A 26,957-nucleotide genomic window follows, 5' to 3' on the forward strand; every position below is an offset into this window, starting at 1 on the left:
GAAGAAGAAGAAGAAGAAGAAGAAGAAGAAGAAGAAGAAGAAGAAGAAGAAAAAGAAAGAAAGAAAGAAAGAAAGGAAAGAAAGAAAGAAAGAAAGAAAGGAAAGAAAGAAAGAAGAAAGAAAGAAAGAACGAAAGAAAGAAAGAAAGAAAGAAAGAAAGAAGAAACACAGCAATGAAATGCAATAAATTATGTGACCTGGATAAACCTCACAGACATAACATAAGGAGTAAGTGTGACACAAAGTAGTGATTACTGCCTGATTCCATTTATATGAAGTCAAGCGAGGAAAACTCATATAGGGACTTAAATAGTCTTTCCATGGGGGTCTTGGTGGGAGGGGAACAGGGGAGCCCCTGGGAGCTGGAGATGTTTTAGATCAAGGTCTGGGAAGTGGCTCCTACCTCAGTTTCTTTCATTTTAAAATGGTATAATAAAATGTGACTTTGGGCTTTTAAGGAGTAAGTGAGGAAACGGATGTGAGGGGTGTTTGGTGAGAAGTCGGCCTAGAGGGGCACAAGGTGAGTGCTTATTTCCTTGTCTCCTCTGGTCCTCAGTAGAAAGGACCTGGGATAGAATATGGAGTCCAGAAATCATGTACAGGCCTGATTTCAGGAGGCGTAGGCTCTGGGGGCTCTCACTGTTCCTTAGCCTAGAGAAGCCCAAGGCCGACTTCCTGCAGCATCATACTGTTTTGTAGCTGGGGGAGCCCAGGTTTTTTTGTTTTTGTTTTTGTTTTTTTTTTAAAGATTTTATTTATTTATTTGACAGAGAGAGAGAGACATAGCGAGAGAGGGAACACAAGCAGGGGGAGTGGGAGAGGGAGAGGCAGGCTTCCTGCTGAGCAGGGAGCCCGATGCGGGGCTCAATCCCACGATCCTGGGATCATGACCTGAGCCGAAGACAGACGTTTAACAATGGAACCATCCAAGTCCCCCCAGATACTCTTATCAGCACCATCCTCCCTGACTTGCCCCCAGGACCCCCCACCAGAAGCTGCGGTAGTTCACATATGGGCAAATGGCCCATGTCTAAGGAAGGACCTCAAAGACTCTGGGCTCACTCTAGCAAGGAGGACAGAGTCTGGTTGGTCCCAGCGGCCATTTGCTCCCCTCGTAGCATCAGCATCGACTTGGACAGTTTAGATGGTCTCCAGTCCACACTTTGAGGTGCAGAGCTTTCTAGTGTTAGCCTCGATTTCAGATAAAGAATTTGAGGCTCGGCAATGTACAGTCCTGCGACTAGAGAGGGACAGCCCTGAGATTCCGGCCCGTAGGGTGACACCCTGCCAACTCTACGAAGCACGGTTATGTTAGCTTCTTAAATTTATGAGTTGACGACCCTGCAGACCTGCCAGATTTGTGATGTCCAGGGCAGTGTGGAGACGGTGATGATCTGCTGGACGATGTGGCTGGAGTCGCGGCAGCTAACTCTGCCCTCTGGGCGCCAGATGCCATCCATTAGCTTTAGCCTTGTGAGAAACTGCCCTGTAAGTTAGTGGCTTAAATATTTATTATTGCTTGCAAGTCTATTGGTTATTTGCAATTCTGTTTTTTTTTAAGATTTTATCTATTTGTTTATAGTGTGAGTGTAAATTCATAGTAAATTTATTTATTTATTTATTTATTTATTGGAGGGGCAGATGGGAGAGGGAGCGACAGAATCTCTAGCAGGCTCTGCACCCGCGGGGCTGGATTCCGTGACCCTGAGATCATGACCTGAGCTGAAATCAAGAGGTGGACGCTCAACTGATGGAGCCTCCCAGGGCCCCCTTTTGTGTGATTGAGCTGTTCAGGTGATAGAAGCTGGGCGGGCTCATGTCTGTTGTCAGCAGAACGGTTGGGCGGGTCTGCTGATCAGGGCGGCCTCAGCCCCCTGCCTGGCAGTTGGCTTCATGTTGGCTGCATATTCACGTTTAGGAACAAGGAAGCCTGAACCATGGGCCTCTCCTAGTCCAGCAGGCGACCCGGGCTTGTTCATATGGTTGCTGCACCTTCCAGAAGAAAGAGCAGAATCTTGTACCATGTGCTCAGGGTCCAGTGTGGAACCGACACACACGCCACTTGTGCCCTTGCCCTAAGTAAGCATTAGACCAGCTAAGAAGCCAAGGGGGAAAATACAACCCATCCCTCAGTGGTGGATCCAGGAAGACCTTGTAGCTATTTAAAAATGGACTGTACCGTGTGTTGGACATCATAGTCTCTGCAAATCCTCTTTGAGCCTTCATCTTACCTGACTCAAAAGCAAGGAGGACAGAGCACAGTGGTGCCCTCACTTTTTGTTCCCTTTGTGAAGGTCAGGGAAACAAACTCACAACCAACCCCATGACCCCAGGATTTCCCTTGAGGCATACGTCTTTCACTTTCCATTGAAAACGTTGAAAATGACATTTCCTTGGAACCAGTTACAAGCATAAATATGGGAGTTCAAATGGAATATCCAGTTTTCACAGCTGTATCTGTGCTAAATTAAAAAGGACAGAAAAACAAAGAGAAAGGGAAAAAAAAAATGACCCATGGCTTTTTGCAGCAGCACGGAGGCACGGGGAAGGAATCTTTCCAGTACCACGCTGCCTGCCCAGCGACTCCTTCATTTCCAGTCTGGGCTCTTTTAATTAATCATGGCTGGATTTCTGTACTTTTTTCCTTGGGCTGTTTTATTTTCTTGTTCTAGTGCCCACATGAGCATCCTTTGGCAATAAAACATCCAGGGAGAAGTTATAAAAACATGTCATCTTGGTTATAACATATGGCTAATTGATTTTTGAGAATCACTTAATTGTATGACTTTAGTTAACTAAACAACAATGCCTGTTTTCACACCCCTGATATTAGCTCATACTATTTCATGACCTGCCCCTGCTGAGACACACTCCATATTTCTGACCGTAAATCTGGCCTCTGCCAAGGCTTGCATATTTGTTCCAGCTTTGTTGTGGTGGTTTTATTGCATTGGTTGCTTTTTTTTTCCTTTCTTTTTTCAATTTATAGTGAGCAATAAACATGGGGAAAATTTTAAAGGTAGAAAGGGTTTGTTTCCAATCTACATGAGCTGAATTTTTAATTTCTTCCTTAAATAAAATAAGAAAAGGTGGCTTTCTTCCCTCCTTGGCCTGCCACGTATCTCTGTAGGCTCCACTTAAATGGTATGTGAGAGAAACCTGAGCTCGTGGCCTTTTTTTAAACAAAGGTCTCTGAAAGCTCTGCCCAGTTAGATTAATTGCCTGGAAGTTTCACAGAGGTCTATGTCAGTTACAAGGAGGTTTTAATGTGGAAAAGTCAAGATGATAGGCGAGTGGGAAGAGGGGCTAGGAGAGGCTGGAGAGAGGAAAATAGTAGCATTGGAGACCAGAAGGGAAAACCTGTTTGGTGGAAAATAAGAAAGTGGGGAGGAAGACTGGGAGTACTTCCCCAGATTGCAGTCTGAACTACCAGGAAGAGGGGAACAAAGAGATCATATTCCCGTCTTATGCCTCTGAAAACTGCCTGATTGACCCAAAGTCTGCCCACCATGTTATTATATAGCGTCAAGGTGCATGATCCTTGTAAAAAGTCACAAGCTGGGATGTGGGGAATAACCTCGGGTTTCCATTGCTCTACTGGAGGCTGTTAACTTTTAAATTTTCTTTCTTCTCATGAGGAAAGCCCAGAGTAATCATTCAATCTATAGTAGTAGCTTGAAACCTCCATGCTACTTACTGTGTGATAGAACACATTCTAAGGGCTTTGCGGATTTAATTCCTTAAAGCCTCCTGAGGACCCCGTGATGCAGGTGCTGCTATCACCCCACTTCACAGACAGAACTACCAAGGCACACTGAATTGAGTGACCTGCATGGTTTCCCAGGTGTTCTGTGGTGGAGCTGGACCTGACTCTAGCTGCCACCCTGGTAAGCTCTTTGCTGCTTTGTCTCCATGTTTGGATGGTTCTCAGATAAAGGCTTCAGCCAATCCCTGGGTGCTGGGCCCATGTAGTTACCAGGGGAGGGATCCACTGGGGCTGGTTCCCGAGGTGGTGTGTATGGCTCTGATTTCCTTTTCTTGCCTTGTTGTGTCGGCCAGCACTGCCGGGGTGATGCTGAGCAGCAGTAGTGAGAGGGGACATCCTCGCCCCATTCCCAGTGTTGGGAAGAAAGCATTCAGCCTTTTGCCATCACGTATGATGCTAGCTGTAGGTTTTTGTTGGTACTCTGTCAAATTGAGGAAGTTCCCCTCTAGTACTTTTCTGAGAGGTTTTAGCATAAATGGGCCTTGATCTCTGTCAAATGTTTCTTCCGCATCCATTGATATGATCATGTGATTTTTCCCTTCATTAATATGGTAGATTACACAGATTGATTTCTCAATATAGGACTAGCCTTGCATCCTCAGAATAAGCCCCACCTGCTGCTGGTACAAATTCTTAACTATATATATTACTGAATTCCACTTGCTAATACTTTGTTCAGGCTTTTTACAATGGCAAGGGAAGGGAAGGAAAACTGAAGCAGGGGATTTTACCTGAGTCAGGTGCAAACATGGGATGGGCTGAAGTTTCTGGTTGTCTGACCTCTTCCCTACCAGGTCCTACAGAGGAGCCCCACCGTGCGCTGGGCCCACAGGGCTGGACTGCATGGTGCATGTAAACAGAATGAGGGGGCCAAACCTGGGTGTTCTCCTCCGGGCCATTTCATTCCCACAAAACCAATCAAAAAAGTCCAAGGGTTTGTGTGGTTTCTCAAGGGAAGGTATGGACCACAGGGCCCCGGGATGGCTAGATGTCAAGCAAAACTCATGGAAAAACCAAGGGAGGCCACTTTCCTTACCTTTAGCAGGGGCCCTATTCCAGAAAGGCTTTCCTTCTGCCTCAGTCAGGCCATGCTTCCTGCCTTCTGGTGACACAGGCCTTGCTGTGTACTTTTAGTCTAATTCTCCAGGCTGACCCCTGTATTGGTCACCTTCCTACCACCTGGGCTGACCACATACTTTATCTTCTAAATCAAGAATGTGGCACTTTTGAAAGTAGTTGTCCCAGAACAATAGGCCTCAACTGGAATTATTTTGGGCAAACAGATATACAATTGACTTCTTCATACTAGTACTCAGGAACCTGGGCTCTGGATTGTTCAGGCAAGAGCTCATTCCCCACCACAGTGGGCACTGCAGTTCTGCCTGCACCCTGTCCTAGCAGACCGTATCCCACCCTTACCCCTTCTTCCAGAAGCCCCCACTGCCGGTTTGCTCTAGAATCTCTAATAGTGAGTTGACCCCCCCCACCTCACTGCAGAATCCCAAAGGCCCCTCAAGTCCTCCCTTCACTGATGGGACTGTGACGTGCTGGGGCCTTGTTGCTGGCCGTGGTGTTACATGGCCTCCTGTCATCATTTGAATTTTACTTCCAGCGATTCACTACGTCTTTACCTCTCCCCTGTGCAGATCCGTCTGGCACATGTACACACTCTCACTGCCTCTTGGAGACCCACTTCTTCCTAGCGATGATACAGCGGGTGGATTGAATGAGCCTCCACCGAGCAGAAGAATGAGGGTTCTCGGCAAACCAAGATGCAGCCTCACTCTTCGACCCCCTATTTACACCTGCTGTGCCCAGATGTGTATTTTAGAGGTTAGATCATGAGGCTCAGAGAGATTAAGCAGGCAAGTTCCCACAGCCTCTTGGAAGCAGCCTTAGGGTGGGAAGCCAGGTGGAGCCAGGGAATAGCTTCGCTCTCCCTGCGATATAATGGTCCAAAACATCCTGGGTAGTGACAGCAGGGACGCACACAGGTCTCTGTACCCTCAGGTTTATGGCAGCACTGTTCGCAATAACAAAAAGATGGAAACCACCCCAAAAAGGAGGCCGGGTGGGAGGTGAGACCAAAAGGATTGAGTGTAGCCGGCTCATGGTCCGAGTGTGAGGGAGAGCCTGCAGTCACTGAGAGCAGGGCTGGGGCGTTGGGGAGCGTTTTTAAATGGCCTCTCTGCTGCTGCTTTAGGAGCAAGCTGGAGAGAGGGCCATGAGGGAGGAAAAGCATTTGCAGGCTCATTCAAGAATACTTCTAGAGAGGGTGACTCGACCCTGCTGGGAACCAGGGGAGCGAGGATACACAGTTGAATTCTGGATATATTTTGAAGATACGGGAGCATACGGGATTTTGCTGAGACTGGATGTGGAGAAATACTGAGGAGCTGGCAGCCAGCTGGTGGATGGTCACCTCAGCAGCTGGGGCTGGCGCTCACTCAGTCAGGACGCCTGTTCACCTTCCCAGGGAGATGTCCAGCCAGCCGTCGACATTGTCTGGAGCTCGAAAGACACGTTTAGACTGGGGGTATTAGCTTAAGAATCATTGTTGGTGGCCTTTATTTTTTCCCTGTTATTTATTTATCATTTATTATTATTATTATTATTATTTGAGAGAGAGCGTGTGGGTGGGCAGGGGCAGAGGAAGAGGGAGAAAGAGACTCCCAAGCAGGCTCCACATTGAGCATGAAGCCCATGGGGGAGGTGGGGCTTGATTTCACAACCCTGAGATCATGACCTGAACCAAAATCAAGACTTGGGCGCACAACTGACTGAGCCAGCCACCCAGGCGCTGGTGTTTCTGGCCTTTAAAGTCATGATCTGTGGGGTGACCCAGTGGATGAGTGTAGATGGAATGTGGCTACCTATGGGGGCATTTGGAATAACTGGACCTCAGGAAAGTCCCATCTTCTAAGATTCTAGAGTCTTCCCTGATGGAAGTGGGGATCCTCAAATCCCCTATTACCATGGGAGGTAACTCCACAGGGTCTCACTCTGGGATCATCTTTTCCTAAAACAGAATCCTTTGTCTTGTACGTGTCCCTCTGCTCCCTCTGGTGTTTCTGTCCAAGCCCTGACCATGCTGCGCTGATGGGTTCGTAAGGTTGGGTTGGCTCATTGATGTGGCTCGGACACCAACGTGCTATGTTCTAGGAAGGCTGATCTAAGACACAGGGCGGTTTAAAAACTCAACAGGGATTGCTCTTATGCTCAGAGGAAACTCCTCCTATGTATTTTCTTACTTGCTTGTTCACCCCCTTGCTGGCTTTCCTACAAGGGCTTTCCCTTGTTGGTTTTTATTTAATAGAGGACAGCTTCACCTGATTCTGGGTGGGAATTTTCATGTTGTGAGAAATGAACTTTCATGTAAAAAAGATTCAGCACGTTAAGACCACAGACCGCCCCATGTGGGAAAAAAAGGCAACACACTATGAGTTTTGTTTCTGAGGCCTCTGGGACCATACATCAGCAGTAGAATCAATAGAATTAGCTTTCTTGTCAGCTGCTTCAGGCCTGGGTAAGGTCTTCTGGAAAATCTGAGCTGGGTTTTCATGTGACTAAAATTTCTTATATTGTGGCTCTAGTAATATTTTCATCCATGATCTTTGCTGGTCCTGTGTCCAGCACTCACTCCCTGAAGGACTTCTGGTGAACCATCAGAACTCCCAGGCTCCAGGGAGAGGCAGGAGCTGTAGCATGTTCTTTTTGAGGGACGATCCAGCATCAGTGTTAATGTCCCCATGTCTGGTCAGCAGACTTGCTGGTCCTTCAGGCCCATCAGTTGAAATTAGTTCAGCTGTAACCTGCAAATACCTCTGGAAGTTGAGGCAATCCTCCTTTAGGGACAAGAGGAAAATGGATCCTCAGGCTTCCTTTACTTCTCCTCCCTTATGCATAGCCCCCTCCTGCCAGGAGGTCATGGACATCATGCTCCAGTCGTGCAGCAGGACCTGTGCTGGGAGGAGCTGGGTTCTAGAAGGGCTCTTCTTCCTGACAACAGAGCTGGTACCTGGCAACAGACTAGCTGTTGATTCTGGAAGGACGCAGGCAGATCAGAGGGGTATGGAGATAGCTGGGTGTCCCTCCAGACCACTGAAGTCAACGATGTGAAATGTTTTAAAAAATGAAAAGGGCTCAGAAATGTGGACCGCTCTGCACTCTGGGAACATGCAGTAGCTGAGAGCGTGTCGGAATGCTGTGCCCCACTATTCTCATGCTGAACAGTCCAGAAAAATGTCTTCTCTAATCTCGTCCTTGTCATCAGCAAAGTGGGCACAGTAACTGCTTATCTCATTGGAATGTGGCAAAGAAACCGAACTGAAATGATCACAAGACGTTAAGTTTATAAAGTGTTATATACAACAAATACAGAAATAAATACAGAAGTACATGTCTGTTTTCTGGAAAGTCTGTTATTTTTATAGACTAAAGAAAGACTTCCGGTCTCAGCAAAGACTTTCAGACACTGGGCCATTTGACAGCGCACTCCACACTGTCAAGTTCATTTACAAACTTCCCCTCCCAGGTTTGCAGACTGAAGAGGTTAGCTGAAAGCTGTCTGTTAAACTGCAATATATTAACAGTCAAACGTCCCAACAGAGTACATTGCCTTTATTTATTTATTTATTTATTTTTTTAATGTGGACATTTTGTTCAGATTTTAATTCCTCTTCACCTATGGGCCATTTTAGCCCTTCTGGCTTTAATTATGTCTGTCTCTGATTAATCCCTTGGTGTTCCTCACCTTCTCTGCTGTCTCTAGCAGAATAGGCTGCAAAGTACAAATGCCTTTTGGGATGTTTACTAATTTAACTGGTCCCAAATGCAGAAGAGAGAGACTTTCAGGGGTTTAGTTCTGGAATTTTCACCTATCAGAATTTCCTAAGTTGTTTCTCTGTGTCTTCAATGAAACCTTTGGGAAGTGCTTTGTCATTTTATTTTTTTGCAATCAAATGTTTCTCTAGATTTCTCCTGTTTCTATCAACAAAAACTCCATCTTGCTCAGAAACAATACAAATCATATGTTTAATTAGTAGGCCCTGTGTTTCAGCCTTATCTTCTCCTAAGGATTTTGGTTAATATCTGTGCCTCATAATCCAGCATTGCTAGAGGCCTCTGGCTTCCTTGCAGCCTGAGTTCTGCCCCTCCTCCCCCACAACCACTGAGAAGAAGGACAACAGGCTGGGGGCTAAGGGTGTGAGGCCTTGGGTATGGACTATAGCTCGGATACCAAGTCCGTATTTAATTCTGGGCAAGAATTTCAAGGTTTTTTTTTTTTTTTAATTAATAAGACTGAATGAAGCTATTCATGTAAAAACAAAAAAATGAAAAGGACTGTTCAGAAAGGGATTCACACATATATCCATATGTGCACATGCGTAGGTTTGAGAACACAAAATCAGTGTCCATGTGTGGTTTTGTATGGGTGGTAAGGTAGGAGATAACCCAGCTCCAAAATTCTTTGAATTTGTCCAGAAGCTTTCTCTCTCTCTTTGTGTCTCTGTGTGTCTCTCTGTCCCCTCCTTTTCTGCCTCTTTCTTTCTCTCTTCCTGCCCTCCCTCCATTTCTGTCTCTTTCTCCATTCCCAACATGTCCCTCATACTGAACACACACAGCTTTGAAACACTGATATAAGAAGTTAAATGATCAATTGCATTAGAGGCTTAATTTGTTATTGTTTACAGATGTTATACTTAAGGAATTTGATAGTAACATTTATTTAATTTATATGCATTTGCTTAAGAGTGAATCCATGTGAAAATGATGTATTACTGTTACATCAATGTTACATTTGTCTACCAATGACCATCTATCCATGACTTTATCAAGAATTACATTGCAGCCATTAAGTAATTTTTTATGATATTTTAATTCTCAAATATTTTTACTGTTGTTCATTATAGATTATTTCTGAAAGCAAACTTTCAAATACCTTGTCATATCTATGTGTCATGGTATTATAAAACAATTATATATATGTGTATATATACATATATATACATATACATACAAAGGGTAGCCCTTTTTAGGTCTCTTATTTTGTTGTGGTGGGTTGTGTAGAATTTACAATCAAAATGGATATGTCTAATGTCCAATATCCATATCAGGGATATTATGGTTTGATAATTTCTGGGAAATGCACTTCAACAATTACATATACATCCATGTAACCACCATTCAAACTGAGAGAGAAAAAATCTCTATCATCTTAAAAAGTGCTCCCATGCTCCTTTCCAGTCAATCCATAGGCAGCCACTTTCTGATTTCAATCTCTATAGATTCATTTTGTCCATTATGTGGTTTTATGTACATGGGGTTGCTCAGTATGTACCAGTTTGTGGTTTGACTTCATGTATCAACATCGTGTTTTTGAGATTCGTCCATGTTGTTGTTGCCTGAATAATTAGTGGTTTATTCATAGTTGTGAACAAACACACACACACAATGTCATTTTTCAATCACGAGCATGAGCATGGGACACTTCTTAGGTCTTCTTCTGTTTCTGCAAATAATGTTTTTAAATTTTTAGCGTAGAAGTCTTACTATATTTTATTAGATGTATTATTACCTATTTGATGTTTTTAAATGGTGTTTTTATTTCATTTTAAAAATTGTTTGCTGCTGGAATATGGGAATATAGATACTTTTGTCTATTGGTCCTCTATCTTGTGGCTGCATGGAATTCACTTACGGATTCTAGCAGTTTTCTTACACGTTCAGCAGGATTTTCTGTGCGCACAATTGTCACCTGTAAGTAGTGACAATTCCCTTTTTCTTTTCTAATCTTTGTGTCTTTCTTTTTTTCTTGCTAGGACTTCCAGTATAATAATGTTGAATGGGGGAAGAATAAGATGGCAGAGGAGTAGGAGACCTAAATTTCATCTGGTTCCAGGAATTCAGGTAGGTAGTTACCAAACCATTCTGAACACCTACAAACTGAACAGGAGATCGAATAATGTTGAATAGAAGAGGTATGAGTGGATGTCCTTACCTTGTGTCTTATCCCAGGGAGAAAGTGTTGCATTTTATCAACAGTACAATGGTAGATGTAGAATTTTCATATATGCCTTTTATTTGACTGAAAGACTTCTTTTTTATTCCTAGTATATGGAGAGATTTGTTCACAAGTGGGCGTTTGCTGCCTATATATTTTCAATTATTACCTCTCATTTCCTATAAGGGAGGGCCTTGGCTCCATTGTACCAGGTGTCTACCTCATTCATATAGATATGCCTCTGATCACGACCCTAATCCTATTATTTTTTTAAAGATTTTTTATTTTATTTGACAGACAGAGATCACAAGTAGGCAGAGAGGCAGGCAGAGAGAGAGGAAGGGAAGCAGGCTCCCCGCCCGAGCAGATGAGCCCCGACCCTGGGATCAGGACCCCAACTGAAGGCAGAGGCTTTAACCCACTGAGCCACCCAGGCGTCCCCTAATCCTGCTATTTTCACTGATGTTAACAGAGCCTAAAATCCCAAAGTTTTTGACATGAACAACTGTTAAACTAAACATTGCCCACTCTGTGCAGTTATTTTTTGAAGCTAGATTATCAGACTTCACCCTGTTTCTTGTTCAAGCTGGCATTAATAATTCACCAGTTCTTTCCACTCCATCCAGTTTTCATTCTTTCACAAAGATACCATTGGAATTTAATGAATTATCTCACTATCATGTGAACCAAAATCCAGTAATCAAGCTTAAAGTCAAGGAAAGTAGTTCATTCTAGCCTATTGTCTAGGATCACTCACTTTTCTGAGTTAACAGGTCATATGTATCACAGAATTCTACAATAAGAGCCATTTTATAGTCCTGCATTTTTACTTTTGGCATGTATATGAAAACCCAAGAAGTTAAATAAAAACCCTGTGATTTTAAATCTGCAAGAAATAACAAAAAGAACTTAAGTCATATTTTTCTTTTTCCGTTAAAAGAAGATACATTTTCTTGCTCTGCCCCCTGAAAACATCTAAAAACAATAACAACCTTATCACAGTACCTATCAGACTCAGTGTGAATTTGAAACATAATTTTCTACTAACCAATTCAGGGCTTCTTGCAGAAATTGTTGGTTCCAGGTTTGGAACAGGAAATAAAAAGGTAAGTTTTTTTGTTTTGGCAACATGAAGAACTCCTACTGGCCTGATTTGAGTACCAAAAGTGCTAATACTGTAATGGATTGAAATTCAGTATTGGGTTTAAAATATTTATATATTCTAATCACATTTTTTAAAATCAAGCAAAATGTTCATTGGTTATATTTTAATATTGCAGCTCACTACTTCATGATTCTGAAAAATTTATCATTAAAGGAGAAGATTCAAACATTTATCCTGCATTTCCTATATAAACTATAACCAAGTGATTGCTTCTCTATAGAAGATGCCATTTAATGCAAGTAGAAGCAATGATAGGGACAGAATTTTAATGACTCAATAACCCTTAATGAATAATGGATTTAGGCAATGATCATCCAAGACTGCCAAAAACTTTCAGTGAGATTTTTGTGAGGAATGTTATAATCGCCAGGTAAGAATGACAACGCTTGACACTGCTCATCAATCCTAACATCACAAAAAGAAAGGCAATCAGACATTCTATGTTTTCTGATATGATATAACAAGAGGTACACAGGCAATATTTTTTCCAAATAGCTTGAATAATTAAGTCTCTCGATCGAGCAACAATTTACAGGAAGTCAGGGGACAGAGAAATGTGTTAAAGGATGTCAAATCTGGAATGTGGGAAAATTTGTAGGAATTGACCTGCTTTCTTAAATAAATAAATGGTAAGAAAAAATAAGAGATGAAGTGCAAAATAAAAAAGCCAGGTGAGGAAGTAAGACTTGCAGGATACTGTGTGGACCTCGTTAGGATTCTGTCGTCTATAAGTCAACTGTGAAAAGACATGTTTGGAACAACTGGACAAAATTTTTTTGGTAATAATTGCAGAAACTTGAACACTCACTAGACATTTGCTGGTACTCAGGAATTATTGATAATTTTGGTAAGTAGGATAAAGACATGATGGTTACTTATTAAGTAGCTTTATCAGTGAGAGATTAAAAACAGAAACAGTTCTCAATAAAATATATGTGGAATCTGTTTGAGAATGTTCCAGTATGTAATGGAAGTAGTGAAAACAAAATGTATGGGAAACATATAGGGTGGCCATATCATTTATCATAAAAACTGGAACACTTGAGAGTGAAGTTAGTGCTCTTCATAATTGTTCAGGCATAAACAGGTACAAGCAGGCTCTGGTCTTACATGCATGTCTGCTCAGGGCTGTGGAATGCAGTGCTCTGGTCTGGACACTTACATTCAAGTTTCTCATGAGAAAGTCCAAGAGACAGTCCTCCCCCAGAACAGCCTGAGTTGCCTCGCTGTGGCCCAGATGGCATCTGATTGAAGGACAGGGTGTGTATGGTTTACGCACTGCTCTTAACTTGGTCTCTTTCTTCCTGCACGTTCGGCTGAGATAGAGATACCTTTGTCTTAGTGAGGAGGCCTAATTAAGGAAGCCAAATCAATAGCAATGACTTCTTGTTCATCTCAGGCTAATGGGAGTCTGATCTTGGCCATTGGCCCTATACTGACAAACGATATCTCTTAGAACCCAAGGACAGCAGAGGAAAGCTGCTCCTGGTCCTAATGAAGAGGAAGGAAGAATAGGTCAGCAGTGAAATGTCTCTAGGTCTTGTCTTTGATATGAAGAAACTCCGAGTACCCAGGAACTTTATTATTCATTCATTTTGTGTTCACTTCACAAATTTTACTGAACCTTCACTACGTGCTGGGTTCTGGCCTAGGATATAAGAAAAGTGACACAATTAGAGACTCAGTTCCTATTAGCAAAGAGCCTGTGGTCTGATGGGGCAGATAGACAAATACATAGACCATTTCCTGCCAGGAGTGTGAACTTAGAGACATACACTTCATTAGTTCATCCAAACCATACTGTTGAGTATCTATGGCAAGTTGAACAATATTTTCAACACAGAAGAAACAGTTTTGGGCAAGATGATCACTCCCTTTCTCCTCAGTAAGATTAACATCAAGCTTGAGTGGCCAGAAAGTTCTGCACAGGTTAGTGAATTCTGGGCCACATCTTGAAGGAGAAGGAAGAGGTGACCAGAGGGACAGAATGAGGGCCATGCATTCAAGCAGAGAGAACAACACAGGCCAGGGGACAGAGGCAGAGACAAGCCAGTGCAAATGTCAGAGGAGGAAAAACTAAATTATCACCCCTGGGTGGTTTCTAGCCTTTCAGCTAACAGCCAAATGTGCTAATTGATTGCTTTATGAGCTGATTATCCATGGACACCAGCTTCTTTCATTGAGTTACATACAGGCCCAGTTTCCATTTCTACTGAAACTCATGTCTAACTCTCGTGCCTCCCACAGTCTGGGAAAGGACTCAGGAAGATTAAAACATGCCTAGGCAATGCTGTACTTCCATCAAGCTGGCCCAAGCCCTTTAGTTGGCATTGTCTCCTAGGATATTTTTCCAGGCTGTTCTTGGGCATTAGGGAAATCTAAACATCTTTATAGGAAAAAATTCTTACTAATGAAATAGGAATTATTGTCAATAGCACAGTCTTAGACACCAGAGTTCATCTACAACTATCAAGGGACTCTGCAGATGGGCTTCCAATTTTAAAAACATTGTTTAAAGCATAGGTATTAGAGCTTGGAATGAGCTGGAAGGGAGGCCTTGGGTTTTATGGCAAACTGTGTAGGTCACTAGGGGTGACAGGCACTAAGTGGCCCCACTGGAATCCATCACTTCCACCCCATTACTCCTTCTGTGACCTGTTTTTCTACCATTTTTTCTCCCAGCTCCTTCCCAGGGGCTATCTGCCAACCTGGAAATGGTAAATCCAGTAGCATAGTGATGATATTTCAACCTATGGAGAGAACTTAGAAAAAGACTATATTACCATATGAATGAATTTATATCTTCAGATCCAGGTTTTCATATCTTTTAAGTGTATAAAAACTATAAGCGTGATCTCAGACCAAACTTTTCCCTATTGGCACTGAGGAAACATAAGGAATGTGACTGGTTCCAGTTTCTGCTCTGACATATAAAAAAGTCATCACTCCCATCCTCACCACAAGCAAAAAGTTGAAGAAAAAAATAAACCTTCTTAGGTCCATTAGAGAATTCAAGATGATAAGGACAAATGATGCTCCCAATGTTGGAGAAAGAGGTGAATACAGAAAATCACAACTTACTGGGACCTGGGGATAGGGGATCATATATAATAAGAGGATTACAGGTGTAAGAACTGCAGGGCCCAGACTTTATTCAAGAAGTTTCTAGGGAAACCCAAAGATAATAGTGTAGATAAAACACAGAGACACTAGAAGAAAGTAAATCCTTAGACAACTACCATTATAGCAAAGAGTAAAACACAGAATAACTCCTCATCAGAGAGAAATAAACTCTCACACTGTCAGCCACAATATCTATGATACAATACATAATACCTAGCTTTCAACAAAAAAATTACAAGGCATGCTAAAAGGCAAGAATGAACACAATAGGAAGTGACCACACAAGCAATAGAACCAGACTCAAGTATGGCACAGACTTGGGAATTGTCAGAGCATGAATTTAAAATAAGAATGATTAATATGCTTAGGGCTCCAATGGAAAAAGTGGGCAACATGCAAGAACAAAAGGGTAAAATAATAGGGGGGGGGATGGAAACTTTAAGAAAGAATCCACAGCAAATTCTAGAAATCAATACACTCCAACAAAAGTAAGAATGCCTTTGATAGGCTCAACAGGAGGTTGGACATAGTCAAGGAAAGAATTGGTGAGCTTGAAATATGTCAATAGAAACTTCCCAAACTGGAATGCAAAAGGAAACAAGAATGGTAATAAAAAAGGAATGAAATATCCAAGACCTGTGAAGCAAGTACAACAGGTACAGCATACGCATAATGGGAACACCAGAAAGAGAATGAAGAAAGGAGCAAAGAAATATTTAAAGTAATAACAGCTGAAAAATTTCCAGAAGTAATGACAGATTCCAAACCACAGATCCAGGAAGTTCAGAGAACCCCAAGCAGGGTAAATACCAAAAAATGTATGCTCTGGCATATCATATTCAAGGACAGAGAGAAAATCTTGAAAGAAACCAGAAGGAAAAACACATTATCTCTAGAGGAAGAGAGATAAAAATTATATCAGACTTGTCTTTAGAAAGCACTCTTGTTTTTCTTCTGAATGAGATATTTGAAGTGTTTAAAAAAATCAGTCTGGACTTCTGAATCTGGCAAAATTATCCTTCAAAAGTGAAGGAGAAATAAAGGCTTTTTCAGACAAACAAAATTTTGTCTTTAGGGCTTTGTCTTGCATAAATGTTAAAAGAGTTTCTTCAGAGATAAAATGATATAGGTCAGAAACTCAGATCTGTGTAAAAAAGAAAGAATATTAGAGGAGGAATAGTGAAGGTAAAATAAAAACTTCTATTTAAAAAATTTTAATTGTTCTAACAACTTCAAAATAATTAAAGCAATAATTCATTGGGTGATTATAACATAAAATAGAATTCAGAAAACAGTAATAAATGTGGTAGATATTAATTCAACTATATATACCACTTTGAAGACAGAAACTCACAGAATGGCTAAAACCAACCAACCAAACAAACAAACAAAAAAACAAGAAGAAACTATATGTTGTCTATAAGAAAACTTCTTTTTCCCCAAGTTTTTTTAAAATTCCAGTTAGTTAACATACAGTGCAATATTAGTTTCAGGTGTAGAATTTAGTAATTCATCAGTTACATAAAACACCCTCATCACAAGTGCCCTCCTTAATCCTCATCACCCATTTAGCACCCCCCCCAATCTCCCTTCCATTAACCCTCAGTTTGTTCCCTATACTTAAGAGTCTGTTTGTTGGTTTGCCTCTCTTCCCCCAACCCAGTAAGAAGCATACTTTAAAAACAGGTACATGGGGATGCTTCGGTGGCTCAGTCAGTTAAATGTCTGACTCTTGATTTCAGCTCAGGTCATGATCTTGGGGTCATGGGATGGAGCCCTGTGTGGGTTCTGTTGTCAGTGGAGAGTATCCTTGGGATTCTCTCCCTCTCCCTCTTCCCTTCCCCCACTCATGATCTCTCTCTCTCTCTCTCTCTCTCTCTCTCAGTAAGTAAATCTTAAAAAAAAACAAAACCCAAAAAAACCAAAACCCAAAACCAGGTACAGGTAGATTAAAAGTAAGGGGATGGGAGAGATATACTATGCTAACAAAAATGAAAAGATAGCTGGAGTGGCTAATTAATTTTGGACAAATTGACCTAAGAATAAGGAAAATCATCAGGAGTAAGGAGAGACATTAGATAATGATAAAGGGTCAATTTTCCAAGAAGACCTACTACTCAACGTGTATACACCTCACAACAGAGGGTCAAAAGACATGAGACTAAAGCTGGTAGAAGTGCAAGGAGAAACAGATGAATTCACTATTATGATTGGAGACTTCAACACCCCTTTCTCAGTATCGACAGATCCAGCAGGCAGAAAATCAATAAGAACATAGTTTAACTGAACAACACCATCAATTAACTGGATCTAATTGACATCTATAGACTCCTTCATCCAACAAGAGCAGAACCAACATACTCAAGCTCATTAGGAACATTCATCAAGATAGACCACACTCTGGGCCATAAATCACATTGAACAAACCTAAAAGTATAGAAATCATACAAAGTATGCTCTCAGACCACAGTGGGATTAACTAGAAAACAATAACAGAAAGACAGCTAGAAAATCTCAAAATATCTGGAGATAAAACAACCTTCAAAATAACATATGAGTTAAAGAGGAAATCTCAAGAGAGATTTAAAATATTTTCAACTAAATAAAAATATAACATCAAAACTTGTGGGATGTGGCAAAAGGAGTGCTTAGAGGGATATTTATAGCATCAAATGCATATTTTAGAAAAGAAGCAGGATTTAAAATCAATAATTTTAGAAAACCAGCAAGAGAAGAGCAATACAAACCTAAAGCAACCAGAAGAAAGAATAAAAATTAGGGCAGAAATCCATCAAATTAGAAACCCCAAAACAACTGATAAAACCAACAACATCAAAATCGAATTCTTTGAAAAGACTAGTAAAGTTTATAAACTTCTAGTCAGGTCAACCAAGAAAAAAGGTGAGAGACAAAATACTAGTACAAGAAGTGGAAAAGGGACAATTACTAGGACCAGATGGGCAGAAAGAGGACAAAAAGGGAATATTATGAACAATTCTATGCTCACAGATTTGATAACTTAGATGAAATGGACCAATCCCTTAAAAGAATGTAGAAGACAAGAAATGGGGAAATGGCCTGATTATTTAAATAGGAAAAACCAACAACCTAGCCTAAAAACTCTTAAGATGCAAATGCAGTCATCGATACAGTTCAAAACATTTTAGAGCATAAGTCAATTGGTACTTAACATTTGTAGTAAGAATGTGATGATGACAAAGGAGGAATATAGGTTCAGTAACAGTAAAGAGTATCAGTCTGTTCCCAAGGAACAGAAGAAGCCTTTGAAAACTCAAGCCAGGTCTCTCCACTCCCCTCTAGACATGCCTCTGGCAGTTCCTTTTAGCACATGGGACGGGGACTGGACTCTTCCAGGCTAGCTCACCTCTCCTTCTCCCAGGCTGTTCTTTTTCACATTTGGTGTCACCAACTATACTGGCCACTCAGGTCCCTAGAGTGTCATGCTCTCCACTGGAGTCCTCTGCTAACTTCTTAGCTTCTGGATCTTGGCTCCTTATCACTTCCTCAGGGAAGAGTCCCTGTCTTAGGTGGGGCTTCTCCCCCACCTCTGTGTTCTTCTGATTTAAAAACAAAGAACAAACGAACAAATTTGTCTGAGAGCAGTGATATGTGCCAAACCCTTCTGCCATGTTACCACATCACATCCTCCAATTCTGTAAGGAAGGTTCGAGATCCTCCGCCTTACAAAGGGACAGACAGGTGTCTGGAGAAGTATGGTCACTGGCCAAGGTTATCTCAAGGTTATCTCAGTCTGGCAAGTGGCAGGGCCAGTATCCAAATCAGGCAGTTAGTATCGATACAGAAATGGAGACCGAAGACAAATTTAAGGAATACCTGTTGCCTCCAGTCTGAAAAGGGAGGAACAGGTCTGTCTTGGTCATCGCTATGTCCCCATTGCCTGGCAAAGGCTTTTATTTAGAGAAACGGTACAGTGTAGCATTTCTAACTAGAAGAGGAGCACCCCTCCATCCCAGCCCTCATCTGCCTGTGCCTCTCTATCTTCAATTTGACACTCTGGTTGGCACTGTCTGGCGCACTGGCCTGGGAGTCCTTGAGGGAGGGCTTGGAGCTGACTTTGTCACCAGTGTGCCGCCCACGGTGTCCAGCACAGAGCCAGGCATGAAACAGGCAGCTCAGGGAATGCTGATTCAATGAACCAGCCCACTCTGAGCCTGCCTATCTCTCCAGAACCCATCATTATTCCGTTACCCCACCCAATACTAGTGCTCAAATTAGGAACTTTGAGCCCCACACACCCAATGCAAAAGAGGACTCCATATACCAAAAAATGTCAGAATAACTCTAGCTTTAAAAAAAAAAAAGATATAACTACATAAGGAAGAAAATGAGAATGCTTTGGACTATGTGTCTCATTTTTACAAATGACAAAAATCTAAGAAGTTTTAGGAATAATATATGAAGTATGTTCATTTTTTCTTTTCTTTCCTTTCTTTTTCTCTTTTCTTTCTCTCTCTCCCTTTCTTACTCAATTTCTTTCCTTTCAATTTCTTTCTTTCTGAGTTCCTTCTTCCTTCCTTCCTTCCTTTTCTCAGAGAACACATTTATTATAAAATTAAAATTATAATTTTTTATTGAAATAGAGCTGACATACAATGTTATATTAGCTCCAGGTATACAGCTTAGTGATTTGACAACCCTGTACTAATGTAGCTACCACTGTCACCCTACAACACTATTACAATACCATTGACTATATTCCCTGTACTAGGAAGTATGTTCTTTTCAATACTACTTGTAGAAAAATATATAACTGGTTTAGAAACCCTACCTTAATATTTTGATTAATAGCTTAATCTCAGCACAAAGGGAGGGGTTCAAGAGACACCACAATACTGTGTTTTGACCCTCTCAATCAAAATTTTTATCAAGAGATGGAATGAATACCTAGAAAGGATGTATATGAAGTTAAATATTAAGAAAAAATAGAATGAGAGGATCAGGATTCAAAATTACTCTATCAGGATTAAACTTAACAGGAACAAATATAAAAGCCCCTGTGTTGGGGGTCCCTAAGACAACCCCCCACCCCAGTTTAGTGATCTGTTAGGAGGGCTCAGAGGACTCAGTATATTATACTAACGTCTATGATTTATTACAGTGAAAGGATACAAAGCAAAATCAGCAAAAAGAAAAGGCTCATGGGCAAGTCCAGAGGAAACCAGCCCCAAGCTGCTAAGACCCCTCTCCTAGTGGAGTCTCACACGATGTGCTTAGAAGTAAGCAATGAACTGAGACAACATATGTTAAACATCTACTGGGGACACTCATTAAGCAATCAGTGCCCAGAGTTTTTATGGAGGGCTGGTTATATAGGCACCTTCTGTTTAACGTTCTGAAATTCCATGCTCCTGGAAAGAAAGCATGTGTTCACGGTTTCGACACAGTGATTCATTATTATCAGCGAGTGGGGGGAACCCTCTCCAAATCCAGTTCCTAAGACTCTGATCAAGGGCTAACTCTGCAAACAGGCCTTTCTAAGGATAGCAGCCTCAGACTGGCTATGATATCTGTTATTGCCCCACACTAAGATGAACACAAATTCATCACTCACAGGTACAAGTGTGGATAATGACTGACAGGAGTTCAAATAACACAGGTCTGATGATCTCAATTGACCTCAAGAGTGGAGCTTTAAGTATGATGGAAAAAGAAAAACAAACTTAGTTTTGGAATCAAAGACATTTGAGCTCAAATAGCATTTTACCACTTGAGATCCTTAACTTGAATATCAACTTCCTTGTCTGTAAAATAGGATAGTAATAATGGTGAGCTTAAGAGTTATTGTAGGAAAAAATAAAAATTAAAAAAGAGTTATTGTAGGGATTACAGATGAATTATATAAGGGATCTGATACTCAATAAATGGTAGCTATTATTATTAAGCTTAATATGAACCCAAATTATGATGTGACTGGTAAAAACTAATTCATATTTGGGCCTACTATGGCAGTTAGAAGCAGATTTCAATCAATATCTGGAAACTATTTCCAACACATGAGCCATTAAATTACTTAATGGCATAATACATACCAATCTCTGGTGGCTGGTAAAGTCCAAAAGATCAGTAGAGTCCATTGGATCTGTAAAAAGTATTCTTGATGTGGCATGGAGATGGTATCAGGGATCTTCAAAGGACACTAGCAAGGTAGAACATGAAATATAAAAAGCACACTGAAATATGACTCAAATTTAAAGCACTCTTTTAGGAAGATAAAATTATTATTTTTAACCATTGAGTTCTGATGCTTAGAGTTAAGATAATTCCTTAGAAATTACAGGAAGACACAGATTGGCTAAAAAGGAAAGAAAGAAAGAAAGAAAGAAAGAAAGAAAGGGAAAATTTTTCTGACAACTTGGTTTGTCCAGCATAGGAATGGAAGACAACTGGAAGTTGTGAGTTCTGGTATATGTTCAAAGGGAAGTCAGGTGCAACATCTGGCAAGAACACCGTAGAAGACATTCCTCTATGAAGGGGAATAAGGTTGTATTCAAGAATACAAGATCAATCCTTTATGTATGGTATAGAGAAAATCAGTCTTTGCCTGATCAGCATCCCTTTGTATTCTTTTATAGCAAAAGCATCCTAGTTTTCCAATTCCCATGGTCTGTCCATGAAGATTAGCCCCAGGACTCCATCCGTAGCAGTGGGGGAGCCATGGGATTCATACCTGACCACCCAGAGCACTGACTGCTTGTGACATATGGATTGGTTCAGGGGTGGGCACATGGTCCAAGACAGGACAATGAGAAACCTCTCAGGGTTCAGGATGGAGCTACTGGGAGATGTATGTCCTTCTGGTCCACTGGGATTGCTAAGGAGGTAGCCTATAAGTTAGTCCTTTGGGACCAATTTGCCCCTGTTAGAATAGCCCTACTAAGAATGCAGCCATCACAGAAGAAACATAAACTAGAGTCCGAGACAGGAAATGGGAGAAACTGTCTTGATAATGTCTTTGAGACCCTACACCCAGCCATTCTTTCCAATTCTATGAACAAATAAAACCCCACTTTTTGCTTAAAGTGGTTTGAGTTCATTTTCTGTTAAATGCAACCAAATGAGCCTTAATAATATATATGTTCTCTTAGCTGTCAAACAGATGTAGATATTTTATGACATGAAGTATATTTGCAAGCCTCTTCTTACTCCAAAGAGTACAGATGCCATTCATAAATACAGTAGGACTAGCTAAAGCTACTACTCAAAAATATACGCCAGAAAATCCTGCACAATTGTTAAAGCTGGGTTGCACATTTACCTTGCAGTCTCTTAGGAACCCATCAAAACAGCAAAAAGGACATTATTTATAACAACAGCCAGAGAAGACCAGTTGCAGTGTTCATGTAATACTATAATGCCTGGGGATGCTATGTATTTCTCTGTTGGGTCTTGGTGAGGAGAACACATTCTCACCAGTCCCCTTAGAGCAAGAGCAATGAACAAATGCTACCCGTGGCTCTTCATAACACCCTTGCCCTAAACAGGGTATCACAGAAGAACAAAGGGAAATGAGATCCCATCTGCACAATGTCAAAACAACTTGGTGCATTTCAATATCTAACCACTGAGGAAAGTCAACAGCTCTGACAGACTGGCATTGCTAAAAGGAAGAAGTGATCACACTTAGAAGACCACATGGGTCATCTGGGCCTCCAGAGGTATTCTCTGAGGTTAGGACCTCTATAGCTGTATGTACAGGCTGATTCCTTGAGGTGGTCTTTCGGGTGAGAGATCAGTTCCGCCCTCCAATCTGGGTATCCTGGTATGGGGCTACATCCCAGGAGGAAGCTGTGTCTTTTCCTCAATTACTAAAAGTGCAATCTCCTCTAATTAGCCAAATCATGAAAAAGAACAAAGTTAGAGGTCTCACAGATGCTGATTTCAAAACTTATAAAAAAGCTACAATGGTTCAAACATTTTGGCTCTGGAGAAAAGAGACATAAAGGACAATGGGATAGAATAGGGAGCCCAGAAATAAACCTTTGTATATAAGGTCATTTGATTTTTGTCAAGGAAGCCAAGATCATTGAAAAGGGGAAAGGACAGTCTTTTCAACAACTGATGTTGGAAAAATGGATATCCAAATGCAAAAGAAAGAAGTTGAACTCTTACTTTACAGCATATATAAAAATTAACTCCACATGGAACAAAGACCTAATTTTAAGAACTGAAACTACAAAATTCTTAGAAAAAAACATGGGAAATCTTTATGGTATTGTATTTGGTGATGATTTCTTAGGTATGACACCAAAAGCACAGGAGACAAAAGTAAGGTCAGATAAATTGGACTACATCAAAATTAAAAACTTTTATGCCAAAAAGGACAAAATCAACAGAGCGCAGGCAACCTGCAGAATGGGAGAAAGTATCTGCAAATCATGTATGGGTTTAATTCCAGCATATATAAAGAATCCTACAACTCAACAACAAACCCCCCAAATAACTCAATTAAAATAGGCAAAATATTTCAGTAGATTATAATCTCCAAAGAAGATACACAGGTGGCCAGTAAACCAATAAAAAGATGTCCAATATCCCTAATAATTCAGGAAGTGCAAATCAGAACCACCTGACACATACTGGGAGAACTCCGTAAAAGAAGAAAGCAAAACCAAACAATAAAAAACTCCAGAACATAAGAAGTGTTGGTGAAGATGTGGAGAAACTGGAACCCTGTGTCTGTTAGTGGAAATGGAAAATGGTACAGCTGTTATGGAAAATGGTATGGCAGTCATCAAAAAAAATAAAAATAGGATTACTATATGGTTTAACAATCTCACTTCTGATTATATACCTAAAACAATTGTTAGTGGGGTCTTGAGGAGACATTTTCACAGAAGTATTATTTGCAATGGCCAAAAGGTGGAAGCAACCCAAACATTTATCATTCATCCACAGATGAATGGGTAAACAAAATGTACAATATACATACAGTGGAATATGATTCAGCCTTAAAAAGGAAGGAAATTCTGGCAGATGTTACCAAATGACTGACACTTGAGGACATCATGCTAAGTGAAATAAGCCAGTCACAGAATGACAAGTACTGTATAATTCTTCTTCTATGAGATATCTAGAACAATCTAAATCATAGAAACAGAAAGTAGAGTGGTGGCTGCTGTGGGCTGAGGGAGTAGATGGAGAAATGAGGAGGTGTTTAACAGTCTAGTTTCAGCTTCCTAAGATGAAGAAATTCTGGAAGTTGGTTGCACCACAACATGAATAGACTTAACATTAGTGTACACTTAAAAATGGTTTAAGATGATACATGTTATGTTACACATTTTGCTATTAAAAAAAAGGGGAGTACAGTTTTCTTTCTAAGCCATCCTTTTGCAGAGTTCTATCCACCCAGAGGGTCTTCTTTGTTTAGTTTGTACAGAGGTGTCATGGAAGGTAGCTATGGCTCTGAGCACATGTCTCACAATGGCATTCGGACAGATGTTGAAGAACAGGTTGAGGTTATAATAAAGATAGACTTGGAGCAAAACCGACGTGTGACCCAAAGGAGATCTGATCCAAACATTCAAAAACACAAATGGTGGGCTGACTTGTCTTGAGGAAAATTATAGTGTCTGCAGAGACTTGTTCCTGCAAAGAAGGCCGTCCAGTCTTCACACAGAGGCACCTCTGTGTGTGCAGCAGAGAAATGCGTTTTAGTAGGAGCAAGAAAACAGTCCTGACATGCCTGAGACATAGGACAAAGAGGTCCACGGCCTCCAAGTCCTGAACTGTAAAATGCAGCCACAGTGATTCTGATACGTTCTGAGTACGTATTTGCAGTCACCCACCATGACTATAATATTTTCCAATAAGTCACCTAGAAAATGATTGATTTTAAGTAATGCTGTTTCTAACGAAACTTTCAGGATAAATTGGTCGCAAAAATATACATTTAGGTAACCAAATGGATTGACCTATGGAGCCCGAGTATTAGACAGGAGTCAATTAAATGTAGGCAGGTGGCTGATTTGGAGGTGAGAAGAATTGATCTTAATTCATTCTTAGATAAACAGTCTAGCGGGCTGTTGGACATCACCCAGTTGATGACTATGCATGGGAGAATAGTTACAGTTTCTCTAAAAAGGCTTAGGTAAACCTTAAAGTGAAGGTGGGACAGAACACATAGCTCTTTCACCATATCAAAAAATATCTTGTTGCTAATATTCCCATAGAGCACATTGTTCCAGAGACATTGAGGACAGTTTTGTGTGCAAGTAATGCTGATTAGGGATTTGATACTAAATGGTCAAAGGAAAGACTTTTTTGAAAGATATTGGTTCTGCCTCATTTTTCCATACATTTAAAACAAATCTGATCAAATATACCACATAATTGCTTTTTTAAAACCCAGCAAATAGAAAGAAACATGACTGCTACTAGCTAAGAAATTGTTGCATAAGAAGAGTAAAGGGAGAATTTTACCAGCAGATGTGAAAACATCACATGGTTCAGAAACAGACACATGCATATTGATGGAGTTGAGTGTGAGGTTGAACAAGAGGTAAAAGATGCCTCAGTTATTTAGAAACTAGGATAGCTTGGATAATCACTTGGAAAGAACAGAAAGAGTTGTAGGCCCCTATCTCATGCCGGATTTAATTCAAGCTGATTAGTTTTAAATATGAAACCTGAAAGCATTAGGTCCTAAAATAATATAGTTGAGTCTTTATATAATCCTGAGGATGCGATGGCATTTCTAAACATTGCTCCAAAGGCAGAACCCTCAGAGGGTTTGAAAGCTTTGAAAGACTTTACATTTAAACTACACAGATCATCACGCATTCCTTGTAAATACTCCAGGAGCAGTCACAAAATGAACTATGATTAGGACACAGAGAACAGACATTTCTGTTGGTTAATAGGGACAGCAAATCCCCGAAACAGAAAACAAAGATCCATATCCATTGGCTTTAATACAATTATGTATTTTTAGAAATAAGTAAAAATCACATCCACTTCCCTAGTTCCTTCCAAAACTGGCCCCCCAGAAAAACAAACAAAAAAAAAAACCCCAAATAATCCTTACCACTTAGAAACTTGAAATGAAAACAACTTTATATCAAATTCTTGGTTTAAAGCAAAAATCAGAATTGAAATGGAAGGACCATCCGTTAGAGCACAAACCACTCCATCTGTGGGCTAGAGCCAGCATTATCATTGCCAGGATTATTTCACAACTTTCAAGGCTTTTAGTAAATCTTAATGCAAAATGGAAGTCAGGGCATATTATTAATTTTTCCCTCTTCACATAATTAATGAAATCCCAAAGTGAACAAATCCTTTACAGGGGATGGCATGGGTTTGGATATGGTGGGTCATTGGTTGATGTGGGTTTCAGAAGATTTGAGGCAAGGAGAAGGATGGGAGCGTCTGAGGATATGAAAAAGAGGCGGAAGCCAAAACCTAGAATATGGTCACAGAGGGGCTGCGGTGAAGGTGGAAACCCCTTGTCCCCAGGGTCTATAGGGACCTATGGCCTTGACCTGTCCCCCAACCTCAGCACACATAGCTTTATTTCCTCTTCCACCCCCAATCATAGAACGAATGGCTACTTAGCATTTATCCATAAACCACCAAGCCAAAAACCAAACCATGAGAATTCTTTTGATGAAAAGGCAAACAGGAAGGCTGAAACATTAACACATGGTTATCAGCACCCCAGGTCAAAGCCACCTTCACTTAGAGGCCTCTCTGCACACACTCACCTTCTAACCCAGATGTCATTCCAGAGGATGAAGAACAGGGAGGGTGACTGATGGGCTTATCCCTTCTACCCGCTCCCCCGCCCAAGACTGTTTGAAGTAAAAGATCAGAATAAATTAGTTTGAACACACAGATGATTGTTTTTCTCAATCACC

This window comes from Lontra canadensis, unplaced genomic scaffold (genome assembly GCF_010015895.1).
Source record: "Lontra canadensis isolate GAN:19392208 unplaced genomic scaffold, GSC_riverotter_1.0 scaffold3, whole genome shotgun sequence".
In the NCBI taxonomy this organism is placed as follows: Eukaryota; Metazoa; Chordata; class Mammalia; order Carnivora; family Mustelidae; genus Lontra; species Lontra canadensis.